Genomic DNA, 18,168 nt, shown 5'->3' on the forward strand with positions numbered 1-18,168 from the left:
GTCCCGTGAGTTGCAAACAGCGGGAATGTCACGACAACCAATCAGCCAATCAGCGGCGAGATTGGCCTGCATGTCAACTCGATTGCTGATTGGCTCTTTTTCGGTAGGACTTGATTGGCTCCTTTGCCCCATCAGTTCGGAGTTTTCGGATGTGCGTTAGGACCTGTTCGGATTTACTTTGGAGGTGTTCGCAACTCGTTCGGACTTTCGTTCGGAAGTGTTCTGAACTAGTTCGGAGGTATTCAAATATTGTTAGGAAGTGTTAGGAAGTGTTTAGCCGGCCGATGGCTGGAAGTAACGGCCACCTCGTCACTTGGCGTTCTGCTTGAAGTTTGGCTGTGGTGTTTTTCTGCAGCTATTTTTAGAAAGAGGACATTAAAGTTGACAGCAAGGTGCTTTGAGCGGCTAGGCCAGGTGCACGGGGCTCTCCGAAACACTAAAGCCATCGGACGACGAGGATGGGATTCGAACCCACGCGTGCAGAGGACAAGGAATTAGCAGTCCATCGCCTTAACCACTCGGCCCTCTATCACCCTGTTCTTGTGCAATGGATAGAGTAAATTCTCTGTGGCAGCAGATCATGCCCTTCATATTTTTCTTCCGAATACAAGCACCAAGTACCTTTTTGCATTCTTCAATGGACCAAACTTTTTCTGGTTGAATCCCAAATTTCTTTGTCAAATCCAATCTGACTGACTCAGTAACTTTTGAGTCCATGTGGTTAACCAAACCCTACAGCTGTCTGTTAACTCTTCTCTGACGGTGCAGAGGATAACACATTTGTACTGGTCTTAAAGGTTCTTTTGGATAGAGAATCACTCACCAACCCTTGGGTGTACAGGGAAATTCAGCCTGGATCTTCTTTTGGATCAGATCTTTGTTGTGCTTGAAGTTTCAATCTGGATTGAGGTGAGAAGCTCTATCCGGGTCACGGCACCAAAACTGTAGGAAACTTTTTCCTCGCCGAAGCAGAGACCAGGAGACGTTGGGACATCTTTCAAGAGTATATGACTTTCTTAGAAAGTCATCCTTTTTACCTTAAAATGCTAAATACAATGTACTTCACCATAGTATTCCATGTGATGTTATGTCAGGATGTAGGATCAGCAGATCTTAAACAGATTCTTAAATTTGTAATCCCACACGTGCGAGGTGAACGTGATAACCACTACACTACGGAAACCTGTCTTGTGGACAAAGAGAGAAATCTTCTGGTGTACGCTTCATAAAAGGCTTATAAGGAAAAGAGTGCTAAGAGTGACAGTCAATGTAAATTCCACAAACAGGACAGAGCTCCTTCGGCATGGCAGTCTGCCTAGAGCTCCTTAGTACGATTGCCTTCACCTAGCTCAAAAGTAGGAACTTTGCAGCGTGGACATCCTCTTACTGGAGAGCCAGTTCGGCATGTATATTACAAAAGCCTCACCTGTTTCCGCCCAGTTTCGAACTGGGGACCTTTCGCGTGTAAAGCGAACGTGATAACCGCTACACCACGGAAACGCGGGGACTAAGGCATTCCGATCGTTTTTAGCGCACGCTTGTTGACGACGACTGAAACGGCAGACTGCGCAGTGCTCTTAAAATGGCAAAAAGCTGCTACTTTTAGTAGCAAACCAACTGTTTGCCATTACAGGAAACCTCACTGGTCGCTTGTTTTATTTTTGTGCCTTTTCTTTGAAGAGTTTACACCGCAAATTGCGCAGCAGGTGTACTGATCTGCTCAAAAGAAAATCCCTTAGGAAATGTTGGCAAAAGCAACTCCCTGTTTCCGCCCAGTTTCGAACTGGGGACCTTTCGCGTGTGAGGCGAACGTGATAACCACTACACTACGGAAACCTGTCACTTTCGGACGGAGACAGAAACCATTTGGCGCATGCCTCTTAAAAGGCGTAAAAGGAAGAGGAGCTAATTCCTACTGGTGTTGCAAACAGTTTATATTTTCGGTCAAAAGCTAACCGCTGTTTCTGCTCGGTTTCGAACCGAGGACCTTTCGCGTGTTAGGCGAACGTGATGACCACTACACTACAGAAACCTCTCACAATAGCTATGCTTTCAGAATAGCGTTTTGGTAGCCTTACTTTGAGTAGGAACACGACATGTATGTAAATGAAAGAGTTTTAGCAGAGGATGGTTTCGATCCATCGACCTCTGGGTTATGGGCCCAGCACGCTTCCGCTGCGCCACTCTGCTTGCTGTGAGCAACCGTCCATTCACAGGTTTTTTCAAAATGACTTGCGTTTAGGCGTACATTGAATGCTCCGCTGTCACAGATGAGATCTGTTGAAAATGGTTATGGTTTCAGAATAGCGTTTTGGTAGCTTTACCTCAAGTAGGAACAGAACGTGTTTATAAGTAAAACAGTTTTAGCAGAGGATGGTTTCGATCCATCGACCTCTGGGTTATGGGCCCAGCACGCTTCCGCTGCGCCACTCTGCTTTAAACCACCCCAGATGGGACTCGAACCCACAATCCCTGGCTTAGGAGGCCAGTGCCTTATCCATTAGGCCACTGAGGCTGTAAAAGGCCAGCACCCACCTGCCCCCATTACTTCTGCTTCAGTGACAACAATAGGCTTGGTGTTTAAAAAAGGCAAACAGAGTAAAGGTTTATGGATTCAGCACAGTGTTTTGCTAGCTTTTCTTTGAGTAGGAACAGGACATGAATATAAATAAAACCGCTTTAGTAGAGGATGGTCTCGATCCATTGACCTCTGAGTTATGGGCCCCGCACACTTCCGCTGCGCAACTCTGCTTGTTAGAGAAAAGCTCCTATTCACGGGCGTTTTCAAAATGACTTGCATTTAGGCATACATTAAATGCTCCTCTGCAGCAGATGAGATCTGTTGAGAATGGTTATAGTTTCAGCATAGCGCTGTGGTAGCTTTTCTTCAAGTAGGAACAGAACGTGTTTATAAGTAAAGGAGTTACAGCAGAGGATGGTTTCAATCTGGGTTATAGGCCCAGATTTTGGTAGCTTTACCTCAGCACAATGAATTAGCAGTCCTAGAAGAACCTAGGGAGAACGCCAGAGTCTAGAAAAAGGTAACAAAGCTGGCATTGGACCTCCCTCAGAATATGTTTGCAGTGTCCTTGCACTCTTCATTATCCTACCCAACCTCGTAGGGGGCTCGTTGAATCGATCCCGAACTCAAACATGTTCTTGGAGATTGAGGATTATGACTCCTGCCCTTTGCTGCCAGGATACCCATAATTCTCTCCCCCTTAGATTTAAGGAAACAGCACACTTTTTTTCTTTAAGTGAAGAGAGTACAAGGAATAAACCTTTTTGTGCACATCGCTTGCCTGTTTCGTAGACACACCATTCATCCATCAGGGCCAAAATGCTGATTGAATGGTAGTTTAAAGCTTGATACCACCCTGTCGTTCCATGTGCAGATAGGTGCACAGAAGACGTTGCGACTTTCTCCGGCATTCTTTCGCAGAGGCAATATCGTAGCCTATGAGGTTTATCCGAGGCGTGATCATTGCTGGTTGAAAACTTTACCCAATACCCCGCTGGGATGACTTGAAATACAGTCAGCCTTGGCAATTTTTGTCAGCCTCTTAGGAGGCTTAATAATTGGTTGAAAAAAAAAAAGAGTTGTGTTTTGGTTTCTGCCGTGTGTTGCATTCGTTGTAGCAGTGAAAGCCCGAGTCTGATGAAGGCCTTCCTCAGTGCATGTTTGGAGTGTCTTTGTTTTCTTAATGGTCGTATTCTAGCACCAGCTGGCTTGTTGTAATGATCCTGGTCTCAACAATGGTTTCAGACATGAACACAAGCTTTCTCTGCAGCTATTCTTAAAACGTGATTCAGTTAGAGAACACCATGGTGTGTCGTAAGCAGTGATGGGAGAAACGAAGCTTTTCAAAGCTCCGAATCAATTGAACCAATTACTTCACAAAATGATTCACTGTTTGCAAGCTTTCGAGACGCCACACGCTGCCACAAAAACTCAGGCCAAACGTGCATAAAAAGACCTTTTACAAACACATTGCCAATGTTTTATTGGAAGTAAAATCTATCAAATGCAATTAACTTATAATCAAATAATATTACATGTCAAGTGTCTGTGTAATATGTGTTCTTTTATCAATTTTCAGGTCTTGTTTTGTTTGTTCCATGGATGGCTCAGCTAAACAGGCTGATAAAACACTATTGGCTACTATTACTCTTTCTAATTATACTAATGTCTAATTAAAACGTCTACAAATGTATAAAGCTGATCAGAGATCAGGTAAAAACCATAGACACTTGTTCAATGGTTCTCAGTGAATCCGCATGATTCATGGGTTCACAGAGATGGCCCCCAGCGGTGAACCACTGACATTTCGAAACGTTTCAAAACAGTTATGTCGTAACAAAGCCTCTTTTAGTGAAATCATGTGACTTTGGCAGTTTGATACACGCTTCGAACCACTGATTCGAAACAAAAGATTCAGAGCTTCATGAAGCAGAGCACAATGGATTAGCAGTCCATCGCCTTAACCACTCGGCCACCTCGTCACTTGGTGTTCCGTCTGAAGTTTGGCTGTGGTGTTTTTCTGCAGCTATTTTTCGAACGAGGACATTGAAGTTGGCAGCGAGGTGCTTTGAGCAGCTATGCCAGGTGCACTAGGCTCTCTGAAACACTAAAGCCATTGGTCGACGAGGACGGGATTCGAACCCACGCGTGCAGAGCACAATGGATCAGCAGTCCATCGCCTTAACCACTCGGCCACCTCATCACTTGGCACGCTGCTTGAAGCTATTGCAGCTATTTTTAGTGCGAGGACAGTAAAGTTGTTAGCAAGGGGCTTTGAGCAGCTTTGCCAGACGAGATGCGTTCTCTCAAGCGCTAAAGCCAGCAAACGACGAGGATGGGATTCGAACCCACGCGTGCAGAGCACAATGGATTAGCAGTCCATCGCCTTAACCACTCGGCCACCTCGTCACTTGGCGTTCTGCTTGAAGTTTGGCTGTGGTGTTTTTCTGCAGCTATTTTTAGAAAGAGGACATTAAAGTTGACAGCAAGGTGCTTTGAGCGGCTAGGCCAGGTGCACGGGGCTCTCCGAAACACTAAAGCCATCGGACGACGAGGACGGGATTCGAACCCACGCGTGCAGAGGACAAGGAATTAGCAGTCCATCGCCTTAACCACTCGGCCCTCTATCACCCTGTTCTTGTGCAATGGATAGAGTAAATTCTCTGTGGCAGCAGATCATGCCCTTCATATTTTTCTTCCGAATACAAGCACCAAGTACCTTTTTGCATTCTTCAATGGACCAAACTTTTTCTGGTTGAATCCCAAATTTCTTTGTCAAATCCAATCTGACTGACTCAGTAACTTTTGAGTCCATGTGGTTAACCAAACCCTACAGCTGTCTGTTAACTCTTCTCTGACGGTGCAGAGGATAACACATTTGTACTGGTCTTAAAGGTTCTTTTGGATAGAGAATCACTCACCAACCCTTGGGTGTACAGGGAAATTCAGCCTGGATCTTCTTTTGGATCAGATCTTTGTTGTGCTTGAAGTTTCAATCTGGATTGAGGTGAGAAGCTCTATCCGGGTCACGGCACCGAAACTGTAGGAAACTTTTTCCTCGCCGAAGCAGAGACCAGGAGACGTTAGGACATCTTTCGAGAGTATATGACTTTCTTAGAAAGTCATCCTTTTTACCTTAAAATGCTAAATACAATGTACTTCACCATAGTATTCCATGTGATGTTATGTCAGGATGTAGGATCAGCAGATCTTAAACAGATTCTTAAATTTGTAATCCCACACGTGCGAGGTGAACGTGATAACCACTACACTACGGAAACCTGTCTTGTGGACAAAGAGAGAAATCTTCTGGTGTACGCTTCATAAAAGGCTTATAAGGAAAAGAGTGCTAAGAGTGACAGTCAATGTAAATTCCACAAACAGGACAGAGCTCCTTCGGCATGGCAGTCTGCCTAGAGCTCCTTAGTACGATTGCCTTCACCTAGCTCAAAAGTAGGAACTTTGCAGCGTGGACATCCTCTTACTGGAGAGCCAGTTCGGCATGTATATTACAAAAGCCTCACCTGTTTCCGCCCAGTTTCGAACTGGGGACCTTTCGCGTGTAAAGCGAACGTGATAACCGCTACACCACGGAAACGCGGGGACTAAGGCATTCCGATCGTTTTTAGCGCACGCTTGTTGACGACGACTGAAACGGCAGACTGCGCAGTGCTCTTAAAATGGCAAAAAGCTGCTACTTTTAGTAGCAAACCAACTGTTTGCCATTACAGGAAACCTCACTGGTCGTTTGTTTTATTTTTGTGCCTTTTCTTTGAAGAGTTTACACCGCAAATTGCGCAGCAGGTGTACTGATCTGCTCAAAAGAAAATCCCTTAGGAAATGTTGGCAAAAGCAACTCCCTGTTTCCGCCCAGTTTCGAACTGGGGACCTTTCGCGTGTGAGGCGAACGTGATAACCACTACACTACGGAAACCTGTCACTTTCGGACGGAGACAGAAACCATTTGGCGCATGCCTCTTAAAAGGCGTAAAAGGAAGAGGAGCTAATTCCTACTGGTGTTGCAAACAGTTTATATTTTCGGTCAAAAGCTAACCGCTGTTTCTGCTCGGTTTCGAACCGAGGACCTTTCGCGTGTTAGGCGAACGTGATGACCACTACACTACAGAAACCTCTCACAATAGCTATGCTTTCAGAATAGCGTTTTGGTAGCCTTACTTTGAGTAGGAACACGACATGTATGTAAATGAAAGAGTTTTAGCAGAGGATGGTTTCGATCCATCGACCTCTGGGTTATGGGCCCAGCACGCTTCCGCTGCGCCACTCTGCTTGCTGTGAGCAACCGTCCATTCACAGGTTTTTTCAAAATGACTTGCGTTTAGGCGTACATTGAATGCTCCGCTGTCACAGATGAGATCTGTTGAAAATGGTTATGGTTTCAGAATAGCGTTTTGGTAGCTTTACCTCAAGTAGGAACAGAACGTGTTTATAAGTAAAACAGTTTTAGCAGAGGATGGTTTCGATCCATCGACCTCTGGGTTATGGGCCCAGCACGCTTCCGCTGCGCCACTCTGCTTTAAACCACCCCAGATGGGACTCGAACCCACAATCCCTGGCTTAGGAGGCCAGTGCCTTATCCATTAGGCCACTGAGGCTGTAAAAGGCCAGCACCCACCTGCCCCCATTACTTCTGCTTCAGTGACAACAATAGGCTTGGTGTTTAAAAAAGGCAAACAGAGTAAAGGTTTATGGATTCAGCACAGTGTTTTGCTAGCTTTTCTTTGAGTAGGAACAGGACATGAATATAAATAAAACCGCTTTAGTAGAGGATGGTCTCGATCCATTGACCTCTGAGTTATGGGCCCCGCACACTTCCGCTGCGCAACTCTGCTTGTTAGAGAAAAGCTCCTATTCACAGGCGTTTTCAAAATGACTTGCATTTAGGCATACATTAAATGCTCCTCTGCAACAGATGAGATCTGTTGAGAATGGTTATAGTTTCAGCATAGCGCTGTGGTAGCTTTTCTTCAAGTAGGAACAGAACGTGTTTATAAGTAAAGGAGTTACAGCAGAGGATGGTTTCAATCTGGGTTATAGGCCCAGATTTTGGTAGCTTTACCTCAGCACAATGAATTAGCAGTCCTAGAAGAACCTAGGGAGAACGCCAGAGTCTAGAAAAAGGTAACAAAGCTGGCATTGGACCTCCCTCAGAATATGTTTGCAGTGTCCTTGCACTCTTCATTATCCTACCCAACCTCGTAGGGGGCTCGTTGAATCGATCCCGAACTCAAACATGTTCTTGGAGATTGAGGATTATGACTCCTGCCCTTTGCTGCCAGGATACCCATAATTCTCTCCCCCTTAGATTTAAGGAAACAGCACACTTTTTTTCTTTAAGTGAAGAGAGTACAAGGAATAAACCTTTTTGTGCACATCGCTTGCCTGTTTCGTAGACACACCATTCATCCATCAGGGCCAAAATGCTGATTGAATGGTAGTTTAAAGCTTGATACCACCCTGTCGTTCCATGTGCAGATAGGTGCACAGAAGACGTTGCGACTTTCTCCGGCATTCTTTCGCAGAGGCAATATCGTAGCCTATGAGGTTTATCCGAGGCGTGATCATTGCTGGTTGAAAACTTTACCCAATACCCCGCTGGGATGACTTGAAATACAGTCAGCCTTGGCAATTTTTGTCAGCCTCTTAGGAGGCTTAATAATTGGTTGAAAAAAAAAAAGAGTTGTGTTTTGGTTTCTGCCGTGTGTTGCATTCGTTGTAGCAGTGAAAGCTCGAGTCTGATGAAGGCCTTCCTCAGAGCATGTTTGGAGTGTCTTTGTTTTCTTAATGGTCGTATTCTAGCACCAGCTGGCTTGTTGTAATGATCCTGGTCTCAACAATGGTTTCAGACATGAACACAAGCTTTCTCTGCAGCTATTCTTAAAACGTGATTCAGTTAGAGAACACCATGGTGTGTCGTAAGCAGTGATGGGAGAAACGAAGCTTTTCAAAGCTCCGAATCAATTGAACCAATTACTTCACAAAATGATTCACTGTTTGCAAGCTTTCGAGACGCCACACGCTGCCACAAAAACTCAGGCCAAACGTGCATAAAAAGACCTTTTACAAACACATTGCCAATGTTTTATTGGAAGTAAAATCTATCAAATGCAATTAACTTATAATCAAATAATATTACATGTCAAGTGTCTGTGTAATATGTGTTCTTTTATCAATTTTCAGGTCTTGTTTTGTTTGTTCCATGGATGGCTCAGCTAAACAGGCTGATAAAACACTATTGGCTACTATTACTCTTTCTAATTATACTAATGTCTAATTAAAACGTCTACAAATGTATAAAGCTGATCAGAGATCAGGTAAAAACCATAGACACTTGTTCAATGGTTCTCAGTGAATCCGCATGATTCATGGGTTCACAGAGATGGCCCCCAGCGGTGAACCACTGACATTTCGAAACGTTTCAAAACAGTTATGTCGTAACAAAGCCTCTTTTAGTGAAATCATGTGACTTTGGCAGTTTGATACACGCTTCGAACCACTGATTCGAAACAAAAGATTCAGAGCTTCATGAAGCAGAGCACAATGGATTAGCAGTCCATCGCCTTAACCACTCGGCCACCTCGTCACTTGGTGTTCCGTCTGAAGTTTGGCTGTGGTGTTTTTCTGCAGCTATTTTTCGAACGAGGACATTGAAGTTGGCAGCGAGGTGCTTTGAGCAGCTATGCCAGGTGCACTAGGCTCTCTGAAACACTAAAGCCATTGGTCGACGAGGACGGGATTCGAACCCACGCGTGCAGAGCACAATGGATCAGCAGTCCATCGCCTTAACCACTCGGCCACCTCATCACTTGGCACGCTGCTTGAAGCTATTGCAGCTATTTTTAGTGCGAGGACAGTAAAGTTGTTAGCAAGGGGCTTTGAGCAGATTTGCCAGACGAGATGCGTTCTCTCAAGCGCTAAAGCCAGCAAACGACGAGGATGGGATTCGAACCCACGCGTGCAGAGCACAATGGATTAGCAGTCCATCGCCTTAACCACTCGGCCACCTCGTCACTTGGCGTTCTGCTTGAAGTTTGGCTGTGGTGTTTTTCTGCAGCTATTTTTAGAAAGAGGACATTAAAGTTGACAGCAAGGTGCTTTGAGCGGCTAGGCCAGGTGCACGGGGCTCTCCGAAACACTAAAGCCATCGGACGACGAGGACGGGATTCGAACCCACGCGTGCAGAGGACAAGGAATTAGCAGTCCATCGCCTTAACCACTCGGCCCTCTATCACCCTGTTCTTGTGCAATGGATAGAGTAAATTCTCTGTGGCAGCAGATCATGCCCTTCATATTTTTCTTCCGAATACAAGCACCAAGTACCTTTTTGCATTCTTCAATGGACCAAACTTTTTCTGGTTGAATCCCAAATTTCTTTGTCAAATCCAATCTGACTGACTCAGTAACTTTTGAGTCCATGTGGTTAACCAAACCCTACAGCTGTCTGTTAACTCTTCTCTGACGGTGCAGAGGATAACACATTTGTACTGGTCTTAAAGGTTCTTTTGGATAGAGAATCACTCACCAACCCTTGGGTGTACAGGGAAATTCAGCCTGGATCTTCTTTTGGATCAGATCTTTGTTGTGCTTGAAGTTTCAATCTGGATTGAGGTGAGAAGCTCTATCCGGGTCACGGCACCGAAACTGTAGGAAACTTTTTCCTCGCCGAAGCAGAGACCAGGAGACGTTAGGACATCTTTCGAGAGTATATGACTTTCTTAGAAAGTCATCCTTTTTACCTTAAAATGCTAAATACAATGTACTTCACCATAGTATTCCATGTGATGTTATGTCAGGATGTAGGATCAGCAGATCTTAAACAGATTCTTAAATTTGTAATCCCACACGTGCGAGGTGAACGTGATAACCACTACACTACGGAAACCTGTCTTGTGGACAAAGAGAGAAATCTTCTGGTGTACGCTTCATAAAAGGCTTATAAGGAAAAGAGTGCTAAGAGTGACAGTCAATGTAAATTCCACAAACAGGACAGAGCTCCTTCGGCATGGCAGTCTGCCTAGAGCTCCTTAGTACGATTGCCTTCACCTAGCTCAAAAGTAGGAACTTTGCAGCGTGGACATCCTCTTACTGGAGAGCCAGTTCGGCATGTATATTACAAAAGCCTCACCTGTTTCCGCCCAGTTTCGAACTGGGGACCTTTCGCGTGTAAAGCGAACGTGATAACCGCTACACCACGGAAACGCGGGGACTAAGGCATTCCGATCGTTTTTAGCGCACGCTTGTTGACGACGACTGAAACGGCAGACTGCGCAGTGCTCTTAAAATGGCAAAAAGCTGCTACTTTTAGTAGCAAACCAACTGTTTGCCATTACAGGAAACCTCACTGGTCGCTTGTTTTATTTTTGTGCCTTTTCTTTGAAGAGTTTACACCGCAAATTGCGCAGCAGGTGTACTGATCTGCTCAAAAGAAAATCCCTTAGGAAATGTTGGCAAAAGCAACTCCCTGTTTCCGCCCAGTTTCGAACTGGGGACCTTTCGCGTGTGAGGCGAACGTGATAACCACTACACTACGGAAACCTGTCACTTTCGGACGGAGACAGAAACCATTTGGCGCATGCCTCTTAAAAGGCGTAAAAGGAAGAGGAGCTAATTCCTACTGGTGTTGCAAACAGTTTATATTTTCGGTCAAAAGCTAACCGCTGTTTCTGCTCGGTTTCGAACCGAGGACCTTTCGCGTGTTAGGCGAACGTGATGACCACTACACTACAGAAACCTCTCACAATAGCTATGCTTTCAGAATAGCGTTTTGGTAGCCTTACTTTGAGTAGGAACACGACATGTATGTAAATGAAAGAGTTTTAGCAGAGGATGGTTTCGATCCATCGACCTCTGGGTTATGGGCCCAGCACGCTTCCGCTGCGCCACTCTGCTTGCTGTGAGCAACCGTCCATTCACAGGTTTTTTCAAAATGACTTGCGTTTAGGCGTACATTGAATGCTCCGCTGTCACAGATGAGATCTGTTGAAAATGGTTATGGTTTCAGAATAGCGTTTTGGTAGCTTTACCTCAAGTAGGAACAGAACGTGTTTATAAGTAAAACAGTTTTAGCAGAGGATGGTTTCGATCCATCGACCTCTGGGTTATGGGCCCAGCACGCTTCCGCTGCGCCACTCTGCTTTAAACCACCCCAGATGGGACTCGAACCCACAATCCCTGGCTTAGGAGGCCAGTGCCTTATCCATTAGGCCACTGAGGCTGTAAAAGGCCAGCACCCACCTGCCCCCATTACTTCTGCTTCAGTGACAACAATAGGCTTGGTGTTTAAAAAAGGCAAACAGAGTAAAGGTTTATGGATTCAGCACAGTGTTTTGCTAGCTTTTCTTTGAGTAGGAACAGGACATGAATATAAATAAAACCGCTTTAGTAGAGGATGGTCTCGATCCATTGACCTCTGAGTTATGGGCCCCGCACACTTCCGCTGCGCAACTCTGCTTGTTAGAGAAAAGCTCCTATTCACAGGCGTTTTCAAAATGACTTGCATTTAGGCATACATTAAATGCTCCTCTGCAACAGATGAGATCTGTTGAGAATGGTTATAGTTTCAGCATAGCGCTGTGGTAGCTTTTCTTCAAGTAGGAACAGAACGTGTTTATAAGTAAAGGAGTTACAGCAGAGGATGGTTTCAATCTGGGTTATAGGCCCAGATTTTGGTAGCTTTACCTCAGCACAATGAATTAGCAGTCCTAGAAGAACCTAGGGAGAACGCCAGAGTCTAGAAAAAGGTAACAAAGCTGGCATTGGACCTCCCTCAGAATATGTTTGCAGTGTCCTTGCACTCTTCATTATCCTACCCAACCTCGTAGGGGGCTCGTTGAATCGATCCCGAACTCAAACATGTTCTTGGAGATTGAGGATTATGACTCCTGCCCTTTGCTGCCAGGATACCCATAATTCTCTCCCCCTTAGATTTAAGGAAACAGCACACTTTTTTTCTTTAAGTGAAGAGAGTACAAGGAATAAACCTTTTTGTGCACATCGCTTGCCTGTTTCGTAGACACACCATTCATCCATCAGGGCCAAAATGCTGATTGAATGGTAGTTTAAAGCTTGATACCACCCTGTCGTTCCATGTGCAGATAGGTGCACAGAAGACGTTGCGACTTTCTCCGGCATTCTTTCGCAGAGGCAATATCGTAGCCTATGAGGTTTATCCGAGGCGTGATCATTGCTGGTTGAAAACTTTACCCAATACCCCGCTGGGATGACTTGAAATACAGTCAGCCTTGGCAATTTTTGTCAGCCTCTTAGGAGGCTTAATAATTGGTTGAAAAAAAAAAAGAGTTGTGTTTTGGTTTCTGCCGTGTGTTGCATTCGTTGTAGCAGTGAAAGCCCGAGTCTGATGAAGGCCTTCCTCAGAGCATGTTTGGAGTGTCTTTGTTTTCTTAATGGTCGTATTCTAGCACCAGCTGGCTTGTTGTAATGATCCTGGTCTCAACAATGGTTTCAGACATGAACACAAGCTTTCTCTGCAGCTATTCTTAAAACGTGATTCAGTTAGAGAACACCATGGTGTGTCGTAAGCAGTGATGGGAGAAACGAAGCTTTTCAAAGCTCCGAATCAATTGAACCAATTACTTCACAAAATGATTCACTGTTTGCAAGCTTTCGAGACGCCACACGCTGCCACAAAAACTCAGGCCAAACGTGCATAAAAAGACCTTTTACAAACACATTGCCAATGTTTTATTGGAAGTAAAATCTATCAAATGCAATTAACTTATAATCAAATAATATTACATGTCAAGTGTCTGTGTAATATGTGTTCTTTTATCAATTTTCAGGTCTTGTTTTGTTTGTTCCATGGATGGCTCAGCTAAACAGGCTGATAAAACACTATTGGCTACTATTACTCTTTCTAATTATACTAATGTCTAATTAAAACGTCTACAAATGTATAAAGCTGATCAGAGATCAGGTAAAAACCATAGACACTTGTTCAATGGTTCTCAGTGAATCCGCATGATTCATGGGTTCACAGAGATGGCCCCCAGCGGTGAACCACTGACATTTCGAAACGTTTCAAAACAGTTATGTCGTAACAAAGCCTCTTTTAGTGAAATCATGTGACTTTGGCAGTTTGATACACGCTTCGAACCACTGATTCGAAACAAAAGATTCAGAGCTTCATGAAGCAGAGCACAATGGATTAGCAGTCCATCGCCTTAACCACTCGGCCACCTCGTCACTTGGTGTTCCGTCTGAAGTTTGGCTGTGGTGTTTTTCTGCAGCTATTTTTCGAACGAGGACATTGAAGTTGGCAGCGAGGTGCTTTGAGCAGCTATGCCAGGTGCACTAGGCTCTCTGAAACACTAAAGCCATTGGTCGACGAGGACGGGATTCGAACCCACGCGTGCAGAGCACAATGGATCAGCAGTCCATCGCCTTAACCACTCGGCCACCTCATCACTTGGCACGCTGCTTGAAGCTATTGCAGCTATTTTTAGTGCGAGGACAGTAAAGTTGTTAGCAAGGGGCTTTGAGCAGCTTTGCCAGACGAGATGCGTTCTCTCAAGCGCTAAAGCCAGCAAACGACGAGGATGGGATTCGAACCCACGCGTGCAGAGCACAATGGATTAGCAGTCCATCGCCTTAACCACTCGGCCACCTCGTCACTTGGCGTTCTGCTTGAAGTTTGGCTGTGGTGTTTTTCTGCAGCTATTTTTAGAAAGAGGACATTAAAGTTGACAGCAAGGTGCTTTGAGCGGCTAGGCCAGGTGCACGGGGCTCTCCGAAACACTAAAGCCATCGGACGACGAGGACGGGATTCGAACCCACGCGTGCAGAGGACAAGGAATTAGCAGTCCATCGCCTTAACCACTCGGCCCTCTATCACCCTGTTCTTGTGCAATGGATAGAGTAAATTCTCTGTGGCAGCAGATCATGCCCTTCATATTTTTCTTCCGAATACAAGCACCAAGTACCTTTTTGCATTCTTCAATGGACCAAACTTTTTCTGGTTGAATCCCAAATTTCTTTGTCAAATCCAATCTGACTGACTCAGTAACTTTTGAGTCCATGTGGTTAACCAAACCCTACAGCTGTCTGTTAACTCTTCTCTGACGGTGCAGAGGATAACACATTTGTACTGGTCTTAAAGGTTCTTTTGGATAGAGAATCACTCACCAACCCTTGGGTGTACAGGGAAATTCAGCCTGGATCTTCTTTTGGATCAGATCTTTGTTGTGCTTGAAGTTTCAATCTGGATTGAGGTGAGAAGCTCTATCCGGGTCACGGCACCGAAACTGTAGGAAACTTTTTCCTCGCCGAAGCAGAGACCAGGAGACGTTAGGACATCTTTCGAGAGTATATGACTTTCTTAGAAAGTCATCCTTTTTACCTTAAAATGCTAAATACAATGTACTTCACCATAGTATTCCATGTGATGTTATGTCAGGATGTAGGATCAGCAGATCTTAAACAGATTCTTAAATTTGTAATCCCACACGTGCGAGGTGAACGTGATAACCACTACACTACGGAAACCTGTCTTGTGGACAAAGAGAGAAATCTTCTGGTGTACGCTTCATAAAAGGCTTATAAGGAAAAGAGTGCTAAGAGTGACAGTCAATGTAAATTCCACAAACAGGACAGAGCTCCTTCGGCATGGCAGTCTGCCTAGAGCTCCTTAGTACGATTGCCTTCACCTAGCTCAAAAGTAGGAACTTTGCAGCGTGGACATCCTCTTACTGGAGAGCCAGTTCGGCATGTATATTACAAAAGCCTCACCTGTTTCCGCCCAGTTTCGAACTGGGGACCTTTCGCGTGTAAAGCGAACGTGATAACCGCTACACCACGGAAACGCGGGGACTAAGGCATTCCGATCGTTTTTAGCGCACGCTTGTTGACGACGACTGAAACGGCAGACTGCGCAGTGCTCTTAAAATGGCAAAAAGCTGCTACTTTTAGTAGCAAACCAACTGTTTGCCATTACAGGAAACCTCACTGGTCGCTTGTTTTATTTTTGTGCCTTTTCTTTGAAGAGTTTACACCGCAAATTGCGCAGCAGGTGTACTGATCTGCTCAAAAGAAAATCCCTTAGGAAATGTTGGCAAAAGCAACTCCCTGTTTCCGCCCAGTTTCGAACTGGGGACCTTTCGCGTGTGAGGCGAACGTGATAACCACTACACTACGGAAACCTGTCACTTTCGGACGGAGACAGAAACCATTTGGCGCATGCCTCTTAAAAGGCGTAAAAGGAAGAGGAGCTAATTCCTACTGGTGTTGCAAACAGTTTATATTTTCGGTCAAAAGCTAACCGCTGTTTCTGCTCGGTTTCGAACCGAGGACCTTTCGCGTGTTAGGCGAACGTGATGACCACTACACTACAGAAACCTCTCACAATAGCTATGCTTTCAGAATAGCGTTTTGGTAGCCTTACTTTGAGTAGGAACACGACATGTATGTAAATGAAAGAGTTTTAGCAGAGGATGGTTTCGATCCATCGACCTCTGGGTTATGGGCCCAGCACGCTTCCGCTGCGCCACTCTGCTTGCTGTGAGCAACCGTCCATTCACAGGTTTTTTCAAAATGACTTGCGTTTAGGCGTACATTGAATGCTCCGCTGTCACAGATGAGATCTGTTGAAAATGGTTATGGTTTCAGAATAGCGTTTTGGTAGCTTTACCTCAAGTAGGAACAGAACGTGTTTATAAGTAAAACAGTTTTAGCAGAGGATGGTTTCGATCCATCGACCTCTGGGTTATGGGCCCAGCACGCTTCCGCTGCGCCACTCTGCTTTAAACCACCCCAGATGGGACTCGAACCCACAATCCCTGGCTTAGGAGGCCAGTGCCTTATCCATTAGGCCACTGAGGCTGTAAAAGGCCAGCACCCACCTGCCCCCATTACTTCTGCTTCAGTGACAACAATAGGCTTGGTGTTTAAAAAAGGCAAACAGAGTAAAGGTTTATGGATTCAGCACAGTGTTTTGCTAGCTTTTCTTTGAGTAGGAACAGGACATGAATATAAATAAAACCGCTTTAGTAGAGGATGGTCTCGATCCATTGACCTCTGAGTTATGGGCCCCGCACACTTCCGCTGCGCAACTCTGCTTGTTAGAGAAAAGCTCCTATTCACAGGGCGTTTTCAAAATGACTTGCATTTAGGCATACATTAAATGCTCCTCTGCAACAGATGAGATCTGTTGAGAATGGTTATAGTTTCAGCATAGCGCTGTGGTAGCTTTTCTTCAAGTAGGAACAGAACGTGTTTATAAGTAAAGGAGTTACAGCAGAGGATGGTTTCAATCTGGGTTATAGGCCCAGATTTTGGTAGCTTTACCTCAGCACAATGAATTAGCAGTCCTAGAAGAACCTAGGGAGAACGCCAGAGTCTAGAAAAAGGTAACAAAGCTGGCATTGGACCTCCCTCAGAATATGTTTGCAGTGTCCTTGCACTCTTCATTATCCTACCCAACCTCGTAGGGGGCTCGTTGAATCGATCCCGAACTCAAACATGTTCTTGGAGATTGAGGATTATGACTCCTGCCCTTTGCTGCCAGGATACCCATAATTCTCTCCCCCTTAGATTTAAGGAAACAGCACACTTTTTTTCTTTAAGTGAAGAGAGTACAAGGAATAAACCTTTTTGTGCACATCGCTTGCCTGTTTCGTAGACACACCATTCATCCATCAGGGCCAAAATGCTGATTGAATGGTAGTTTAAAGCTTGATACCACCCTGTCGTTCCATGTGCAGATAGGTGCACAGAAGACGTTGCGACTTTCTCCGGCATTCTTTCGCAGAGGCAATATCGTAGCCTATGAGGTTTATCCGAGGCGTGATCATTGCTGGTTGAAAACTTTACCCAATACCCCGCTGGGATGACTTGAAATACAGTCAGCCTTGGCAATTTTTGTCAGCCTCTTAGGAGGCTTAATAATTGGTTGAAAAAAAAAAAGAGTTGTGTTTTGGTTTCTGCCGTGTGTTGCATTCGTTGTAGCAGTGAAAGCTCGAGTCTGATGAAGGCCTTCCTCAGAGCATGTTTGGAGTGTCTTTGTTTTCTTAATGGTCGTATTCTAGCACCAGCTGGCTTGTTGTAATGATCCTGGTCTCAACAATGGTTTCAGACATGAACACAAGCTTTTTCTGCAGCTATTCTTAAAACGTGATTCAGTTAGAGAACACCATGGTGTGTCGTAAGCAGTGATGGGAGAAACGAAGCTTTTCAAAGCTCCGAATCAATTGAACCAATTACTTCACAAAATGATTCACTGTTTGCAAGCTTTCGAGACGCCACACGCTGCCACAAAAACTCAGGCCAAACGTGCATAAAAAGACCTTTTACAAACACATTGCCAATGTTTTATTGGAAGTAAAATCTATCAAATGCAATTAACTTATAATCAAATAATATTACATGTCAAGTGTCTGTGTAATATGTGTTCTTTTATCAATTTTCAGGTCTTGTTTTGTTTGTTCCATGGATGGCTCAGCTAAACAGGCTGATAAAACACTATTGGCTACTATTACTCTTTCTAATTATACTAATGTCTAATTAAAACGTCTACAAATGTATAAAGCTGATCAGAGATCAGGTAAAAACCATAGACACTTGTTCAATGGTTCTCAGTGAATCCGCATGATTCATGGGTTCACAGAGATGGCCCCCAG

At 44.7% G+C, this 18,168-nt stretch overlaps 26 non-coding genes across 26 annotated transcripts; 4 read left to right on the top strand and 22 right to left on the bottom strand.

Moving 5' to 3' along the window:
• Positions 1–1,427: 1,427 nt before the first annotated feature.
• On the bottom strand, positions 1,428–1,500 carry trnav-uac (transfer RNA valine (anticodon UAC)). Its single transcript has one exon. It is a non-coding gene; the product is annotated as a tRNA-Val (tRNA).
• Positions 1,501–1,763: 263 nt separating this feature from the next.
• Positions 1,764–1,836, bottom strand: trnav-cac (transfer RNA valine (anticodon CAC)). Its single transcript has one exon. It is a non-coding gene; the product is annotated as a tRNA-Val (tRNA).
• A 123-nt stretch (positions 1,837–1,959) lies between these two features.
• Positions 1,960–2,032, bottom strand: trnav-aac (transfer RNA valine (anticodon AAC)). The gene has a single exon. It is a non-coding gene; the product is annotated as a tRNA-Val (tRNA).
• A 410-nt stretch (positions 2,033–2,442) lies between these two features.
• Positions 2,443–2,515, bottom strand: trnar-ccu (transfer RNA arginine (anticodon CCU)). The gene has a single exon. It is a non-coding gene; the product is annotated as a tRNA-Arg (tRNA).
• A 915-nt stretch (positions 2,516–3,430) lies between these two features.
• On the top strand, positions 3,431–3,571 carry LOC127519455 (U4 spliceosomal RNA). The gene has a single exon (XR_007931852.1). It is a non-coding gene; the product is annotated as a U4 spliceosomal RNA (small nuclear RNA).
• Positions 3,572–4,642: 1,071 nt separating this feature from the next.
• trnas-gcu (transfer RNA serine (anticodon GCU)) lies at positions 4,643–4,724 on the bottom strand. Its single transcript has one exon. It is a non-coding gene; the product is annotated as a tRNA-Ser (tRNA).
• A 124-nt stretch (positions 4,725–4,848) lies between these two features.
• Positions 4,849–4,930, bottom strand: trnas-gcu (transfer RNA serine (anticodon GCU)). Its single transcript has one exon. It is a non-coding gene; the product is annotated as a tRNA-Ser (tRNA).
• A 1,116-nt stretch (positions 4,931–6,046) lies between these two features.
• On the bottom strand, positions 6,047–6,119 carry trnav-uac (transfer RNA valine (anticodon UAC)). The gene has a single exon. It is a non-coding gene; the product is annotated as a tRNA-Val (tRNA).
• Positions 6,120–6,382: 263 nt separating this feature from the next.
• On the bottom strand, positions 6,383–6,455 carry trnav-cac (transfer RNA valine (anticodon CAC)). The gene has a single exon. It is a non-coding gene; the product is annotated as a tRNA-Val (tRNA).
• A 123-nt stretch (positions 6,456–6,578) lies between these two features.
• Positions 6,579–6,651, bottom strand: trnav-aac (transfer RNA valine (anticodon AAC)). The gene has a single exon. It is a non-coding gene; the product is annotated as a tRNA-Val (tRNA).
• A 410-nt stretch (positions 6,652–7,061) lies between these two features.
• Positions 7,062–7,134, bottom strand: trnar-ccu (transfer RNA arginine (anticodon CCU)). Its single transcript has one exon. It is a non-coding gene; the product is annotated as a tRNA-Arg (tRNA).
• Positions 7,135–8,049: 915 nt separating this feature from the next.
• LOC127519456 (U4 spliceosomal RNA) lies at positions 8,050–8,190 on the top strand. Its single transcript, XR_007931853.1, has one exon. It is a non-coding gene; the product is annotated as a U4 spliceosomal RNA (small nuclear RNA).
• A 1,071-nt stretch (positions 8,191–9,261) lies between these two features.
• trnas-gcu (transfer RNA serine (anticodon GCU)) lies at positions 9,262–9,343 on the bottom strand. The gene has a single exon. It is a non-coding gene; the product is annotated as a tRNA-Ser (tRNA).
• Positions 9,344–9,467: 124 nt separating this feature from the next.
• On the bottom strand, positions 9,468–9,549 carry trnas-gcu (transfer RNA serine (anticodon GCU)). Its single transcript has one exon. It is a non-coding gene; the product is annotated as a tRNA-Ser (tRNA).
• A 1,116-nt stretch (positions 9,550–10,665) lies between these two features.
• trnav-uac (transfer RNA valine (anticodon UAC)) lies at positions 10,666–10,738 on the bottom strand. The gene has a single exon. It is a non-coding gene; the product is annotated as a tRNA-Val (tRNA).
• Positions 10,739–11,001: 263 nt separating this feature from the next.
• On the bottom strand, positions 11,002–11,074 carry trnav-cac (transfer RNA valine (anticodon CAC)). The gene has a single exon. It is a non-coding gene; the product is annotated as a tRNA-Val (tRNA).
• A 123-nt stretch (positions 11,075–11,197) lies between these two features.
• On the bottom strand, positions 11,198–11,270 carry trnav-aac (transfer RNA valine (anticodon AAC)). The gene has a single exon. It is a non-coding gene; the product is annotated as a tRNA-Val (tRNA).
• Positions 11,271–11,680: 410 nt separating this feature from the next.
• Positions 11,681–11,753, bottom strand: trnar-ccu (transfer RNA arginine (anticodon CCU)). Its single transcript has one exon. It is a non-coding gene; the product is annotated as a tRNA-Arg (tRNA).
• Positions 11,754–12,668: 915 nt separating this feature from the next.
• On the top strand, positions 12,669–12,809 carry LOC127519457 (U4 spliceosomal RNA). Its single transcript, XR_007931854.1, has one exon. It is a non-coding gene; the product is annotated as a U4 spliceosomal RNA (small nuclear RNA).
• Positions 12,810–13,880: 1,071 nt separating this feature from the next.
• On the bottom strand, positions 13,881–13,962 carry trnas-gcu (transfer RNA serine (anticodon GCU)). The gene has a single exon. It is a non-coding gene; the product is annotated as a tRNA-Ser (tRNA).
• Positions 13,963–14,086: 124 nt separating this feature from the next.
• trnas-gcu (transfer RNA serine (anticodon GCU)) lies at positions 14,087–14,168 on the bottom strand. The gene has a single exon. It is a non-coding gene; the product is annotated as a tRNA-Ser (tRNA).
• Positions 14,169–15,284: 1,116 nt separating this feature from the next.
• On the bottom strand, positions 15,285–15,357 carry trnav-uac (transfer RNA valine (anticodon UAC)). The gene has a single exon. It is a non-coding gene; the product is annotated as a tRNA-Val (tRNA).
• A 263-nt stretch (positions 15,358–15,620) lies between these two features.
• trnav-cac (transfer RNA valine (anticodon CAC)) lies at positions 15,621–15,693 on the bottom strand. The gene has a single exon. It is a non-coding gene; the product is annotated as a tRNA-Val (tRNA).
• Positions 15,694–15,816: 123 nt separating this feature from the next.
• On the bottom strand, positions 15,817–15,889 carry trnav-aac (transfer RNA valine (anticodon AAC)). The gene has a single exon. It is a non-coding gene; the product is annotated as a tRNA-Val (tRNA).
• Positions 15,890–16,299: 410 nt separating this feature from the next.
• trnar-ccu (transfer RNA arginine (anticodon CCU)) lies at positions 16,300–16,372 on the bottom strand. The gene has a single exon. It is a non-coding gene; the product is annotated as a tRNA-Arg (tRNA).
• A 916-nt stretch (positions 16,373–17,288) lies between these two features.
• LOC127519458 (U4 spliceosomal RNA) lies at positions 17,289–17,429 on the top strand. Its single transcript, XR_007931855.1, has one exon. It is a non-coding gene; the product is annotated as a U4 spliceosomal RNA (small nuclear RNA).
• Positions 17,430–18,168: the final 739 nt, after the last annotated feature.

Source organism: Ctenopharyngodon idella, chromosome 9, assembly GCF_019924925.1.
Source record: "Ctenopharyngodon idella isolate HZGC_01 chromosome 9, HZGC01, whole genome shotgun sequence".
NCBI lineage: Eukaryota > Metazoa > Chordata > Actinopteri > Cypriniformes > Xenocyprididae > Ctenopharyngodon > Ctenopharyngodon idella.